The following is a 14282-nucleotide window of genomic DNA, read 5'->3' as shown; positions in this document are numbered from 1 at the left end:
CCGTGGTAAGGTAAAGATATTTACAGCCCGGGCATCCCAACTAAAGGGATCTGTAGCAGTGGAAAAATTGCTAGTGTTTAATGAGCACCTACTATGTGGCAGGCACAGCGCCCGGCAGCTCCCTTCATGTCATCTCTGGTAAGGCACAGGGCGACCTGAGATTTCTGCCTTGCGAGTCAGAGTTTAGATGACTTGTTGACAGCCACACAGGCAGTGTGTGTTTAAATTCGAAGCTTGGACTAAATAATATACTAGCAAAGCCTTCACTGTGATTTGATTTACTGGAAAATTGAATCGTAAGTGTTTCTACAAGGTGCTATCAGAAATATAGATTTTATATCTATATTATTGAAAAAGAAAATACAAAAAAAGAAGCTTGCAATACTCTGTGCTGTTTCTGTTTGGTTGGTTGGTTTTTACAGAGCAGGTCCTTAATGTCCATAGTAGGTATTTTGTATTGTTTGAGGCTTGAGCCTGCCTTCAAACATGTGTGGCTAGAGACACAGTACACACACAGAGCCTTTGGCCTAATGCTTAGGTGCCTGTGACCTCTATCAGAGTGCCTGGGTTTGATGCCCAGCTGCACTCCTGAGTCCAGCTTCCTGCTCATGCGGTCCCTGGGGGGGAGCTGTGGTGACTCAAGGTTGGGGCTCCTCTCACCCGGATGGCTTCCAGGCTCCTGGCTTTGGCATCAGCTGGGGATCATTTCAGGCATTTGGGGAGTGAACCAGAAGATAGGAAATCTCTGTCTCTATCAGTGCCTCTCTCTCTCTGCCTCTCAAAAATAAATAAATGCTTACATACATAAAAATAAAAAACACAGATATTTTCTATTCTACTTCACATTTAGCTGGCCAAGTCCAAGTGCACTGGGCCAACGGTGGCATCAAACACCACAGAAACGTAAAATCTCGCCGAGGAATCTTGTATGAACCTTGATAGAGATTAGGCCGGGCCACCGCCTGCCTTCGGGCTGGATTCACTCTGGCCCCAGCGAGATCAGGTAGAGACAGGGTCTGTGAAAGTGAACCGGCACAGTGGCAGCTCGGGCTGACGCAGCTCCCGGCAAGTGCTTCTCCCCGAGACCAGCACGCACACACTGTCACCAAGCCACCAACTGACAGCACGAGACTCTGAGGCCACCCGGGGCAGACAGAGAGCAGCGGCAGGCCCCGGCTTTGGGAAGTCCACTTGGAGCGGGGTGGGGGCGATCGGCAGCCTCGTCTTGGTAAGCCCTGCTCCCTCCAGCGGGGCCCTCACTCCACAGGGAACAGAGCTGGTCTCTCTGAAGCCTCGGGAAATTGTGCCCAACAGCCCGAAGGCCACAGCCCAGAAGTGCCCATGCAGCCTGACCACCCCTCTAGGCTGCAGCCCCCGCAGGAGTCTCTAACAACCACCAAGCTCCATGGACTGCAGTGTTTGGTCTTATGTATGCATGCATGCGTTTGAAAGGCAGAGAGGCAGAGGTGGACAGAGAGAGAGTTGTCCTACCTACCAGATGACTGCCCCGAGTGCCCAAAATGGCTGAGGCTGGGCAGGCCAAAGCCAGGGACCAGGAACTCAAGCTCAGTCTCCCATGTGGGTGGCAAGGACTCAAGTACTTAAGCCATCGCTTGCCCTTGGATATGGGATGTGGACATCCCCAGGGACGACTTAACCACTGGGCCAGACCCCCGTCCTGGACAGTATGTGAAATCATCTTCCATGGCAGAACCAGGCCAATACGGGTCTCCGTCTGCTGGTGAGTTCTGGCTCCGGCCAGGCCTAAAGGATCCCGTTGGTGTGGAGCACCACCCACTCTCGCTATCTGCTTCTGGCTGTCTTGTTGCATCTCTTCCCAACCCCTAAGCCGTTCGGAGGACACGGCCGGGATGTGATTTATCTCCCTGCTCACACTCCCATTGAGTGTCGTGCTTTCTATTCGGCTGCTGCTGAATGACACAGATACTGAAAACAGCCGTGGAGGCGGTGTGACAGCCTCCTCTAAGAACTCTCGCTGGCTATGCCTTGTGCAGGCGCACGCCCACCGCAGACCGTGAGTGTCTAAGCAAAGAGTCTGGCACACAGTAAATTCATAGCTGAATACTGATTGACTGAATGGATAAATTAAGTAAAGGGTGCGCACGAGGAAAGGAAAGCGGTCATAAGCGTTCCGGCAGACCTCAAACCAAACAGCCAGCAGGGAGATCAGAGTGGATGTCTCCATTTCACGCTGGCCTTCCTGGAAAACCCACAATGCCGCACGTCGCACAAATAACGGAAACCCTTCTCTCGCCCCAGAATCTCGGATTCTGTCGGCAGGGTATCGAGGAAGGTGCCTTTGAAAATGTCTGGAGTGGACTTTTTAAATGACCTGGTTTTCCGTTTTAAAGGCGCAGCTTTGCTTGGGGAGCCCTGGAGAGAAAGAGTTTCACGCTACACAAGTGCACTTGTGATGCGCGGAGGTCGGCCGACTTGGGAAGGCATGGGTTTCCTTCGGCGGCAGCGAAGAAGAAGTGCAAATGAGGAATTAAACGGAAAAGCCAGGCCCCATGGCCTCCCGGCTTTTTAATAGGCCTCTTTTCCATTTGGGTGGAGATAAAGTGGCCCCAATTATTTTGAAATCCTTTAAAAGAAAAGATATCCATACATTAACAGACGGTCCTCCGGGAGTTTCATGGAGAAATGAAATTCTTACCTTAAATGACTTAACCCGCCCAGAGCAGGGGCGGACAAGACTCCCTTCTGTAGGGTTCCGCAGGGCAGAGCGGCGGCGCGGGATTTTGGAGTTAAAGGCTAAATAGCAGTGGATGCAAACACACACCCCGCTAGCAAGGTTCAATGGTGAGATCAAAGCTAAACTGTCTCCTCACCAGAGTTCCTGTGCAGGGTTTTCTCCCTCTTGTGCATCTGAGCGTCAGAGACTTCGGTTCCTATTCAGCCTCAAGATCAAGCAGCTCAGGCACATCTGCTGGGGTAGGGGTTTTTGTTGTGTGCGCGCACGCGTGTGTTTGAAGGCATTCGATAATTGGTGGGGTGAGGGGAGAGGAGCAGTTTGACCGTCAACATAAAGGCAACAGCAAACCATGTCACACTCCTTCTGTTTATGGAAATGAGGGGCCCGGGGGCGGGGCCTGTGCCACTGCTGCTGAGAGGTAAGATCCACAGGTCCCACAGAGAACTTTCTTACAGTGCTTCCCTAGTATTGCAAATGATCCTTTAAAAAAAAAAAGCATCACTTTATTATTTTCTCTTTTTCCAAATGCAATCCTGCCCCAAGATAATTATGGGAGGTGAAGGTCCGAGGCCTGACCCCCCAGGTCTCATGTAGTCTTATATAGGAACCAGGAATGCAGATCTGCAAGTGGAACAGGAGACAAGATGTGGTCACCAGTGAGCAGCCATCTTCTGTGGAATGCTGGATTCTGACAGGGATTGGAGAAGACTTCCTGGAGGCGGTGACCTCCAACAGGGCCTTGAAGGCTGCAGAAGGTTTTGCTAGCAAAGTTGATGGCACAATGTGCCAAGCAGGGAGGCTGGTAGGAGCAAAGCAGGGCTGGGAACCCACAGCTGTGTTCGTGTTCAGAGTCCCTGGGGTGTAGGGGCTGAGCCTGAGGAGACACCGTGGAGACCAGGGAAAATCCTGGGGTGGACAGAGGACTCAGGACGACCTTGTGCTTGTTGATTCTCCACCGTGCCATTAAAAAAAAAAAGGTTTTATTTATTAATTTGAGAGACAGAGTTACAGAGAGGGAGAAACAGAGAGAGAGGTCTTCCATCCTCTGGTTCACTCCCCCAAATGGCCACAAAAGCCGGAGCTGTGCCAATCTGAAGCCAGGGGCCTGGAGCTTCTTCCAGCTCCTCCACGTGTCATTTTGTTCCTGAGGTCCCAGACACCCCCCGGGTCCTGCCAGCCCTGTGTGGTGCCCTCTGTCTCCGGTCTGATGTCCTCTGCTGTAACACCACAGGTTGAGAAGAGCAACGTCTAACATTATCCAAATACCCTGTGAAGAACCGAGCCCAGAGGAGCCCCACAGCTCGGGCCGGCAGTGTCTCTTCTTGCACCTGCTCTGGGGGCCGTGCTGCTTCCCCTGGGAATGCCATGGGCCCTGTTGGTCGACAGCCCAGTGGTGTTCTCTCCAAGCCTGTCCCATCATCCTAGAGCCAGCCCACTGTGCCAGTCAGCTCAAGTGGTGCTCAGCCACTGTCACGATGACCCCCAAGTCTCCGTGGCTTAAGGGAATAAACGTTTGTTTCTTGCTGAGGCCAAGTTCAGTGCAGACCAGCAGCCTCCCAAGTGACTCTGCTTGCAGCCATGGGGACCCAGGCTGCCACTCCCACCTCCCACTGACCTGCACTGTGACCGCAGGCAAATCAGTTCCCTTCTGTGGATTTCAGATTCTTCATTTAGAAGACAGAGCTAACAGTCCTCGGCCACCTACCTTATAGGGTTATCGTGACTGCCAAATACTTGGTGAGCAATAATTATAAAATCCTTTAGCACCTCACTATCCCAAAGACATTCTGTTAAGTGTTGCACAAGTATCGTTTCATTTAGTTTTCACAAACATTGTCACAAAAGTTCTATCACCCTTATGATCATTCAGTGGACTTTTTTAACATGTGTATGTGAAATACAAGGGGCCTTCAAAAAGGTCATTAAAAGTGCATGTTGCAAAAACAATAAACTATGCATGGATTTCCAAAAATTTTTTGTACCAAAATAAAGCCATCCTTTAATTGCACTTTCCATGACCCTTTTTTCTTCTTCTTCTTCTTCTTCTTCTTCTTCTTCTTCTTTTTTTTTTTTTGCACTTTCCATGAACTTTTTGAAATACTCTCCTGGAATCATAAAAGAACGTTCTTTGAACACAGTAAGCGTGCTCTCCTCTCTGGGCATTGCACTTCCTGCTGCTTCTTTGAGCACTGCTTGGCCCAGATGTGAGCAAGGCCAGGACCCGCCTTTGTCCAGGTGTCCAGCATCCCGTCCTCTTTCCAGAGAGGATGCCCCCTGCTCTATCTGCCCACAGGATCACCATTCCTTATTCCCTGGCCCAATTTTCTTGTTCATTATAGTATCTTAACCACATTGTGTCTTCCTGCAAGATCAGCCCTGGGTCTCTGCGACTCCCTCGTCCATGAGCTGTCCTCGTCAGCTATCTCAGGGCAGACGAGGATTGCATATGTACCGAACCTGTGCGGCCTTTTTGTTCTTGGCGTGTCCCCTAAATAATACAACAACTAGCTACAGAGTGCTTACATTATATTAGGTATTACAGGCCATCCAGAGGCAATTTAAAGTATACCAGAGGTTATACCTAGGTTATATGCTAAAGCAGTGTCATTTCACACAACAGACCTAAGCATTCCTGGAGTTTGGTGTCCACAAGGGAAGCCTGAACCATCCTTAGAAAAAGGAAATGGTGACAAACTCAACTCAAGCTTCATGAACATAGGGACTTCACTTTAAGTGGTCCCTCCTGAATCTTCAGTGTCTAGAACAGCACATAGTAGGTGCTCAGTGGATGTTTGTGGAGTCTAGGCAATGCGAATCTGATACTACGAATTAATGCAGAAAAACGATCCGTGTTACTTTTCGTCTTCTGCAGATGAGCTGTATCCAAAACACAGCTGCAGGATTGAGAGGGCTGAATGCTTGCAGCCCAGGGTGGAGAAATCTCCCAGCTGCAACCTGTCAGCCGGCTCCTGGTGAGAGGTCAGAGGGGAAGCGTGCTTCCTCTCAGCCGATGCCCGGGCGGGGCGGTGGCAGTGCAAGCCTTAATCAAGTTATCAGATGGAGCTGTGTCTCCTGGATCCCAGCACTCCAGAATGGGAAAAAAATGCGCGGACAAATTTCTAGCAGCAGGAAGTTGGGGCTCTCCTGCGAGGCTGCCTGAAAAGCACCTGCAACCTCTCAAGGCCTCCCCCTGCTCCTGCCTCGCAAGGCCTCCCCCTGCTCCTGCTGGGAGCTGGCTCAGCCTCCGGCTTTGGGACTGGAGGATTCTCTGCTCACTCACTTCAAACCCTCTGCCCGCCCCCATGCTTCTGAATTACTGCTCGGGCACTGGTGCTGGCTGCTCCGGATCCAGATGGGACCTGTGCTCAGGGTGTCCAGACTGGTGACACCTCCCTCACGGCCTTTGCTGAGTTACTATGGTCAAGGGAGAGGGCTCTGCTCAGACACCAAGGAGCTGACCACCGCCAGCCGAACCTGCCCCCTGCCTGGTCCCCAGGCTAAGGGACATGGGACTGAGAGGTCGCTCTGACTGCCGGGAGCCCTCTTCGAAGGAAGGGTGATGCTGGCCTCTCTCTCTATGTGCCCAGCCATTTTCACTTATTAGTGAAAAGTGAGAGAAAACCAGACAGCACTTTCCCATCTGAAAGGAGTTTTTCCTTCCCTCCTAGAAGAGAGCAAAGAGCTGAGTGGATCGAGGTATTGGCAGAGCTGAATGCCATGGATCTGATTAACTTACCTGTGACACTGTGGACACAGAAGTGAAGGGTCGGTCTTGCCTGCGAGCTGACCCTTCGCCTGCGGCCATGACGTCACAATGGGGGCCGGAGCGCCTTTCCCAGCTACCTGCTGCTCCAAACAATGAGATTGGACGCAGTTCTCAACATGATGGAGGACAGCTCCAGCACCAGCAGAGTGGCAAGCGTCCAGGCCGGCACTGTCCCCTTCCGGCGGCGCCAGAAAGGGAACCCCAGCAGAGAGCTCCCTCTCTCTCTCATGCATTGCACTGACAGATACAACTATGTTTCCAGCAGAGACCCAGAGGCTCAGTCTTGCTCCTGCAGCCTAAAGGAATACAGGGGACCGCGTCTCTCTGTGAACTGGGGAAGAAGCCATGCCTCGGGCAACAGAGGTTCTCAATACACGTTCACGGGGTGAATGATGGTGCGATGTGTGGCAGCGTTTTATGCAAAAATACAGCAAGAGACAGAGTGTGGAATTCCCAGATGGAAAAACCCAGAGGGTGCTGTCCGTGTCTGTCTCTTAGATTACATTGGTGCACATCAGGAATGGAAAAAGAAGTGACCCTCTCTCAGCTCCCCACTTTCATGGTCAAGGCCATCTCGGGCTGAGCCAGAGTTTGCGGTCGTGGTAACTCTTTCCAGGGTCCCATGGGCCAGTAGCGGACACCGTCAGATTCCCCGGTTCCTGCATATTGCCACATTGTGTTGCCAGTGACCCTGGCCATTTCACCTACCCTTAGCAGAGTGCAGTAGCAGAGGGGCACAGTGGAATGGGAACCAGACGCTCAGTCAGACACCACCAAGAGCTGTTTACCCATGGAAGTCACCTTTTGTTCCACATTTGTCTCCTGATGGACTTCTGCCGTGCCTCGGAAGTCACATTTCTCCAGGTCCATTCTGCAGGCACCTTGTTTTGCTGATTCAGCACTTCACGTGCCTGGCAGAAGTGGCTTCTGACAGCTGGCATCCCCGGAGCCTTGGAAATGCTCCCTGGAGCCGTCGAATTCGACTCCCCACAGATTTACGACAGCAGCAGATGGGCCCAGGTGGGCTCACGTGAGAATCCCAGGCAGGCCTGGCTCCATCTGCACCCGAACGGTGTCTAGACAGGAGGCTGGGCACACTAGCCTTCTAAACGCACTTTGAAACAGCTCCAAGTGTGAAAGGAATTTATTGCCAGTGAAAGGTCTGCAGCGTGCAGGCAAGAAACCAGGAAATGCTCAGCAAGAAAGAGGGCAAGCCAGGAAGGGGGGAAGGAAGCAGCGAAGGAGAGGAGGAGGGAGGGAGGGAGAGAGGGAGGAGGCACTTAGAGCACACGTGTCAAATTAACACCAAACATGATTCTGCAATACCAATCTGGTCTCCCGAGCTGGCGGCTGGAGCTCCCTCTGAGAGGCACTGGTGGCCACACAGGTTATCCGCCATGGCTCAGCCCTAGGTAAGGCGGAGCAACAAGTCTGTGCGTTAGCCTAATGGGGGCTCCTTAGTGATCATTTAATGCTAGGCCTGGAGGAGGAGGAAGAGGAGGAGGAGGAGGAGGTGGTGGTGCTCTTTGTTGTTCAGAGCAGTTTTATGTGGAAGCCCAAAACACAAAGCAGACCACAGTGCACCGGCTACGACTGAAGTGGAAGGAGGAGGTGGTCAGGAGTCCTGCGCCCAGGTGTTTCTTCCACTCCGCCCCACCCGCACCGCAGCTCCTCTCTGCTGACCCACAGAGGGCATGGAGGGCCTTCCCAGGGCCCGCGTGTGCAGAAGACCAGGCAGGAGGAGTTCACTTGAGTCGCCGAGTTAGGGGTGGCCCTGGGACTAGCACCGCGCCTCCTGTCCTCTCCAAGCGCTTTCCCTTGCACCCCAGGCCAGCTGCGTGCCTGGGCACCACCACTTGCTGATTGTCCAGAAGAAGAATGGGGATTGCCACAATTTGGAGAGGGGGGGTGGATAAGGAAGCAAGCCTAAGGCTTGCGGGGCCTCCCCCAGCCCGCCGGGCCGCTTTCCCAGGCTACAGCTGGGGGACACACACTGCGTTCGGCTGAAGCGTCCCCACACCCCTTCGAGGCCCCGACTCAGACACCGAGACGTCATCTGGGGGCCATATGCCTGGCGTCTCAGAGATTTCACTGTCCATTGACAATATAAACATTATAATAAGAGAAAAGCTGAATTCGTTTATGCATTCAGTACTTATTAGAGGGTTTCCTTGTGATTTCCTGATTTGCTTTTAAATAGAAAAGTAAGAGAGAATGACAAAGCAACAGAATATACATTCTCCAATCAACTTCCAGCCTGATGCCAGTGTTGGGCCTCTCCCTCACAGAAGATTCTAGACATGTGGAAAGGCACATCTCAGGAGAGGACTCAGTGGGAGAACACAGTTGATTAAACAGAGGAATAATGGGAGCAAAAGAGGTTCCCTGGCTCGGAGAACCCACTGCTTTGGAAGATCAGCCAGACTTGCAATGTAATTCCAGATGTTGGCATCTGGAGAGACCCTGACTTGACAATTTGGCAGGGAATATGGAGAAATCACAACTGGTCCAAAAAAAAAGTTCTAGAAAATTCTGCAGCAGTGACCAGTGAAGCAGTCATGGAATGTCAGAAAAACCAGAGTTTATCACCCGTGAAGCTTGGGTGATGTAGAGTGCAGCCTGGCCCTAGGAAGTTTCCGGAAGGGTATCTGAGGGTGAGGAAAGAAAAGATTCTTTGGTGAATTCCACAAGGCAGCCAGTGGTGGGGGAAACAGGCCAGAGAGTCAGGCTGGTCCCTGTGATGTGGCTGCAGGGCTAAGAGGAAATGACTCTTCCAACCTGCCATTACAGCAGCTGCGGTCAGGCCCATCCTGACAGCTCGGCGCTGGCAGAAAACACAGGAAGTTGGCTGACCCCAGCCATTAGCCCAAGCGGGAATAGACAGTTCTCCAAGCCCCGGAACCAGGACATACCACTGCAAACGCACTCCAGCAGCTGCCTGTCCTGGGCTCACACATTCTCTTCCCAGCTAGATAGAGGGCTGCTATTGTTCCTCCCTTGCTGGCTAGAAATGCACTTATAAACATTTGTGGAGGGATAGTTCATGTGCGGTGAAATACACAGATCTTAAGTTGACAAGTGAATACACACATGTGCTGCATATCCTAAACAAGATGCAGAACCTTCCCAGCGTCTCAGGCTCTTCCCCTGTGTGCCCTCCAGGTCAGTATGCCTCCACATACACACACAGAGGTGCAACCACTGATCTGAGTTCTGCTTCCTGTTTGTACAGCTTGGATTTGCAATTCTAGTGCTTTATATAAATGCAATCATACCATGCATCCTTTTTGTGTCTGGCTTCCTTCACTCAGTTTGTTTCCATGCAAGCTGTGCGTATCAGTAGTGCATTCTTCTTTAATTGTTTATTTTAGAGTAGGATTCCATTATATGGATGTGCCACATGGTGTTGGCTATTCATTCACTGATGCTGGACATCTGCATACACCCAGCTTTTAGCCATTGTGAATTAAAACTGCTGTGAAAATTTTTGCGTGAGTCATCGAGTAGACATATGACTTTATTCCTCTGTGGTAGATAACTAGGAGTGGAATTGCTGAGATGTAGGGTAGAGGTATGTCAGTTTTGTAAAAGAAACTGCCAAACAGATCTCCAGTGTTGTTTAAAAGTCCACATTGAAAGTATGATTTTTTGGGGTAGGTATTTGGCTTAGCAGTTAGTGTGTCATTTGGGATGCCCACCTCCCATATTTGGAATACCTGAGTTCAAGCTCCAGTTCTGTTCCTGATTCCAGCTTCCTGCTAATGCACACCCTGGGAGGCAGCAGGTGATGGTTCAAGTAGCTGGGTCCCTGCCACCCCCATGAGAGGCCTGGATTGAGTTTCCAGCTCCTGATTTCACCCTGGCCCAGTCTCAGTCATTGTGGGCATTTGGAGCGTCAACCAGAGAATGAGAGTTCTGTCTGTCTGTCTGTCTATCTGTCTACCTACCTACCTATCTCTATTTCTCAATCTCTTTCTTTCCCCTTCACCATTCTTTGCTTCTCAAATAACTATAAGTAACTACACTTTAAAAAGTATGAATATTAAGGTGGTTGCTGTGTTCCAAGTACACAAATAACTGAGAAATGCAATGGTGAGCACACTCATGTAGGGGTTGTGACATCTGAGTCACATTTCCCCTCAAGAGTCTGGCTGTAGATTTTCTTATCTGTTGAGGGAGAGGGTCGAACAGATGATGTCTAAGGGTACTTCTGCTTTTATTGTGACATGTTGAGTGTTCCATTTCATCACTTTCTAGGAAAGGAAAGCAAAAATACATTGGTGGATACTTCTTCAAAAGTCAGTATCTGCTTTGTAACCTATTAACAGAGATATTCTATTTGTCATACGGCAACTTCAAGCCCAATTTCAGTTATTTGAAGCTACAAGTAATAGAAAATCCAATTCAAATTGGTTTAAATCAGTGAAGAAGAGTTTTTGGCTCAGAGATCTGTTAGCATAGGGCTGGACCAGTCAACCAGTCAATGAAGCACTTAGCTTTCCAGCCTCCAACAACACCGGAGAGAGGCCAGTTTCCCGTGAAGTATGTGACAGTGGTGGGGGGGGGAAGCACCTCCCCAGAAAGGGGGAGGGATGGATACATGGTAGGCAATCAGTGTCCACACAGAGTATTTTTTCACAGGTATAGAAATTTACCACATGGTCTGTCACACCAGAGGCTAACGGAATCTTAAGGGATCACCTGGAAGATTGAGAAGCAAGGGCAAATTGGGCAGTGTGGTAGATTCATTATGATCACAAATACTTTGCAGCTCTTCCCATCAAATAGCGGAGTCCGTTTCCCTGCTTCTCAAACCTGGGTTGGCCTTTGACCAACAGAATGCAGCAAAAGCAGTAATGTGTGCGCTCCACAGCCCGGGCTTTAGGAAGTCTTGCAGTGTCTTTTCCTGCAACTGTTCTTTTCAAACAGTTCATGAAAAATTATAATTGAAAGATGTTTATTTTTGTGCAAAAAAACCGAAATCCACACAAGGCTTTTTTCGTATAATATGCATTTATGGTTAGAGAAGACAGTTTGCTGGGCTGCTGGAAGCTGAATGGGAGGGAAGGGAAAGGTATCTGAGGGGGAAAGGGCCCGGATGGTCTGTGTGTGTGTGTGTGTGTGTGTGTGTGAGGCTGGTGTGTCGGGGAGGGGAGGACAGGAGATACTGGGCCAAAAACCAGGAGAGGGTGTGCAAAGCAGAAGAAATAGCAAGCAAAGGGGCCATACTTTGGTCTTGGTTTCAGAGGAATGAGTCCAGAAAGAAGGGCAGAACAGGGGCTGGCTGCTGCATCCAGGCGCAGGCGGACATGAAGGCAGGCCCAGGAGACGGACTGTGCCTGGGGATTCTGTGCACTGGCAGAGCTGGGCAGGAGACAGGGCAAGAGAGGTGGCCTGGCTTCCACTGTTCCGAGGCTGGCCTTGCTCCACCTCCCGTCCTGTGCACTTTCAGGCAGTGATCGCCAGCACTGGCCTCCCAGCCAAGGAGGGAGCACAGCTCTTGGCGCTGGGAGCACCTATGTGTTGCCCACGGGCGCCCCGGGAACAAGACCACATTTCTTTCTGCTCCTCACACGGCGGAGCCTGCTGGAGCACAGGGCTTTTAGGAGGCTCCGATAATGGTTGCCGCAACCACACAGATTGCTGTTCAGCTCCCCTGCTCTCTGTGCACTAATTCGTGCAGAAGACGGCGGCGCCCGAGGCTCCCGAGGCTCCCTGAGGCTGGATCCAGGCTCAAAGGCCCAAGGGCAGGCAGTTATGCAGAAGGAAGGCAAATCCTGCTGTGGAGGGGGATGTGACAGCATCAGGAGTAAGGGTGGGAGAGCTAGCTCCCCAAGGAGCAGGAGCAGGGAGGCCACCTTGCCTCCTCAGCCTTCATCCTAAAAAGCCTTTGCATTGACTTTTCTTCACGAGTGGGTGGTGTTATCATGAGCTCCTCCCCACACATCCTTCCTGGCATAGGTTGTCCCAAGGGTCGACAGTTTCCTGCTTGTTAATTATTAGCTCCAATTCCCTGGATCTGGAAATGAGACAATCAATTAGCAAGTGATGACAGCCTAAACACTTCCCCGCCTTGCTGTAGAAAATATCGCTGATGGAGTCCCAGATACTCTGGGACTTACTGCTAATGCACACAGGAAGGCAGCAGAAAATGGCCCGAGTACATGAGTGGGTCCCTGCCACACATATGGACCAGGATGGAGCTCCTGGCTCCTGGCTTCAGCATATCCCAGGCCCCACTCTTGCAGCCATCTGAGAATGCCTTTCTCTCTCTCTCCCTTTCAAATACATAAATAAATCTTAAGAGGAAGAAAATATATCAAGAAATCATTATGAATCTTCAGTTGGAAATTACATGACTATACTCAATTTAGAACTTAACGAGGAGGCCAGAGCTGTGGTATAGCGGGTGAAGCCTCCGCTTGCAGTGCCGGCAAGCACCATATGGGTGCTGGTTCAAGTCCCGGCTGCTCCACTTCCAATCCAGCTCTCTGCTATGGCCTGGGAAAACAGTAGAAGATGGCCCAAGTACTTGGGCCCCTGCACCTGCGTGGGAGACTTGGAAGAAGCTCCTGGCTCCTGGCTCCTGGCATCGGTTCAGCATAGCTCTGGCTGTTGTGGCCATCTAGGGAGTGAACCAGCAGATGGAAGACCTCTCTCTCTCTGCCTCTCCTTCTCTCTCTGTGTAACTCTGCCTTTCAAATAAATAAATAAATCTTTTTAAAAAAAAGAATATTACAAGGAAGTAAGGGTTAGGTCTGACCTCTCAGGTCTGTGTGGGTGCAGGTGAACGTGAGGTCGCTGTCACCTTTATTTGCCTCAAAATGTTCAGACTAACAAAGCCTAGAGGAATAGAAAGCCAGCTTTCACGTAGGATGAAATTACTGCTTTCTGATACTAATGCTGAGACATCTGACCACCCTGTAGTTCTGTGGGGAAAGAAGGAAACAGGGTCAAGGTTATAGCATCAGATCTGGACACCAGTGAAGACACAAGCATCCTCCAGGGAGCCGCTGAGCCCTGGAGTGCGTACGTGCATGATTTATCCAAAATCAAAGGCATTTATTTTCTTTGCTTTTCACACCATGACATCACGAGGCTTCCCATCAGAGGGATCGAAACCCAATTCACTTGTTTGAGCTGACAAAGGGCCAAGCGAGCACCCAGTGCCTGGGATGTGGGACAAGCCCCACCTACCGCCGCCACCTGCGCCCGCCGAATGCTGCAGCCCGGTAAGGGTTAAATCTGACAGTCCCGGAGGGGCTCTCAGATCTGAGCGGGCCCCCCAGCTGCCTATGAACCACAGGGAGAAAGGCCGGGCCCCAGGAGAGGTGCTCCTGTCTTATCTTGATGGCAGGGGTGTTCAGTGCCCTCTGTGTAACCCCAGAGTCCGCCAAGACTGTCTCCAGGCGCAGCCGTCACAAGTGCTCTTGCAGAGATTAGGCTGTCTGATAAACAGAGAAACTTGGAGCTGGAAGGGACTTCAGAGTTTGTCCAGCTCAGCCCTCCTGGCATTTTTTTTTCCTAAACAGAAAAGGAAGCTGTGGCTCAGAGAGGAGGCAAGAATTATTTAGGGACAGCAAGCAACTTAGGTGCAATGGAGCTGGGACAAGAACCTGAGCCCAGGCCCGGGCCTGGCCGGCTTCACCTGGGAACAAGGCTGGCTTCTCTAAACTGCCCAGAGCGCACCCCTGCAACCACAGGCCACCTGCTTCCTTCTGTACCCACACTCCGTGCCCTGTGCCTCGCCACTGCTGACGCTGCCCTGGGCAGATGGTTGCTTTTACAGAGGGTCCACCC

This window comes from Oryctolagus cuniculus, chromosome 4, assembly GCF_051225735.1.
Source record: "Oryctolagus cuniculus isolate XC-2025 breed Fujian yellow rabbit chromosome 4, ASM5122573v1, whole genome shotgun sequence".
Classification (NCBI taxonomy): Eukaryota; Metazoa; Chordata; class Mammalia; order Lagomorpha; family Leporidae; genus Oryctolagus; species Oryctolagus cuniculus.
The sequence above is the reverse complement of the archived record's forward strand: the minus strand, read 5'-3'. Positions refer to the sequence as shown.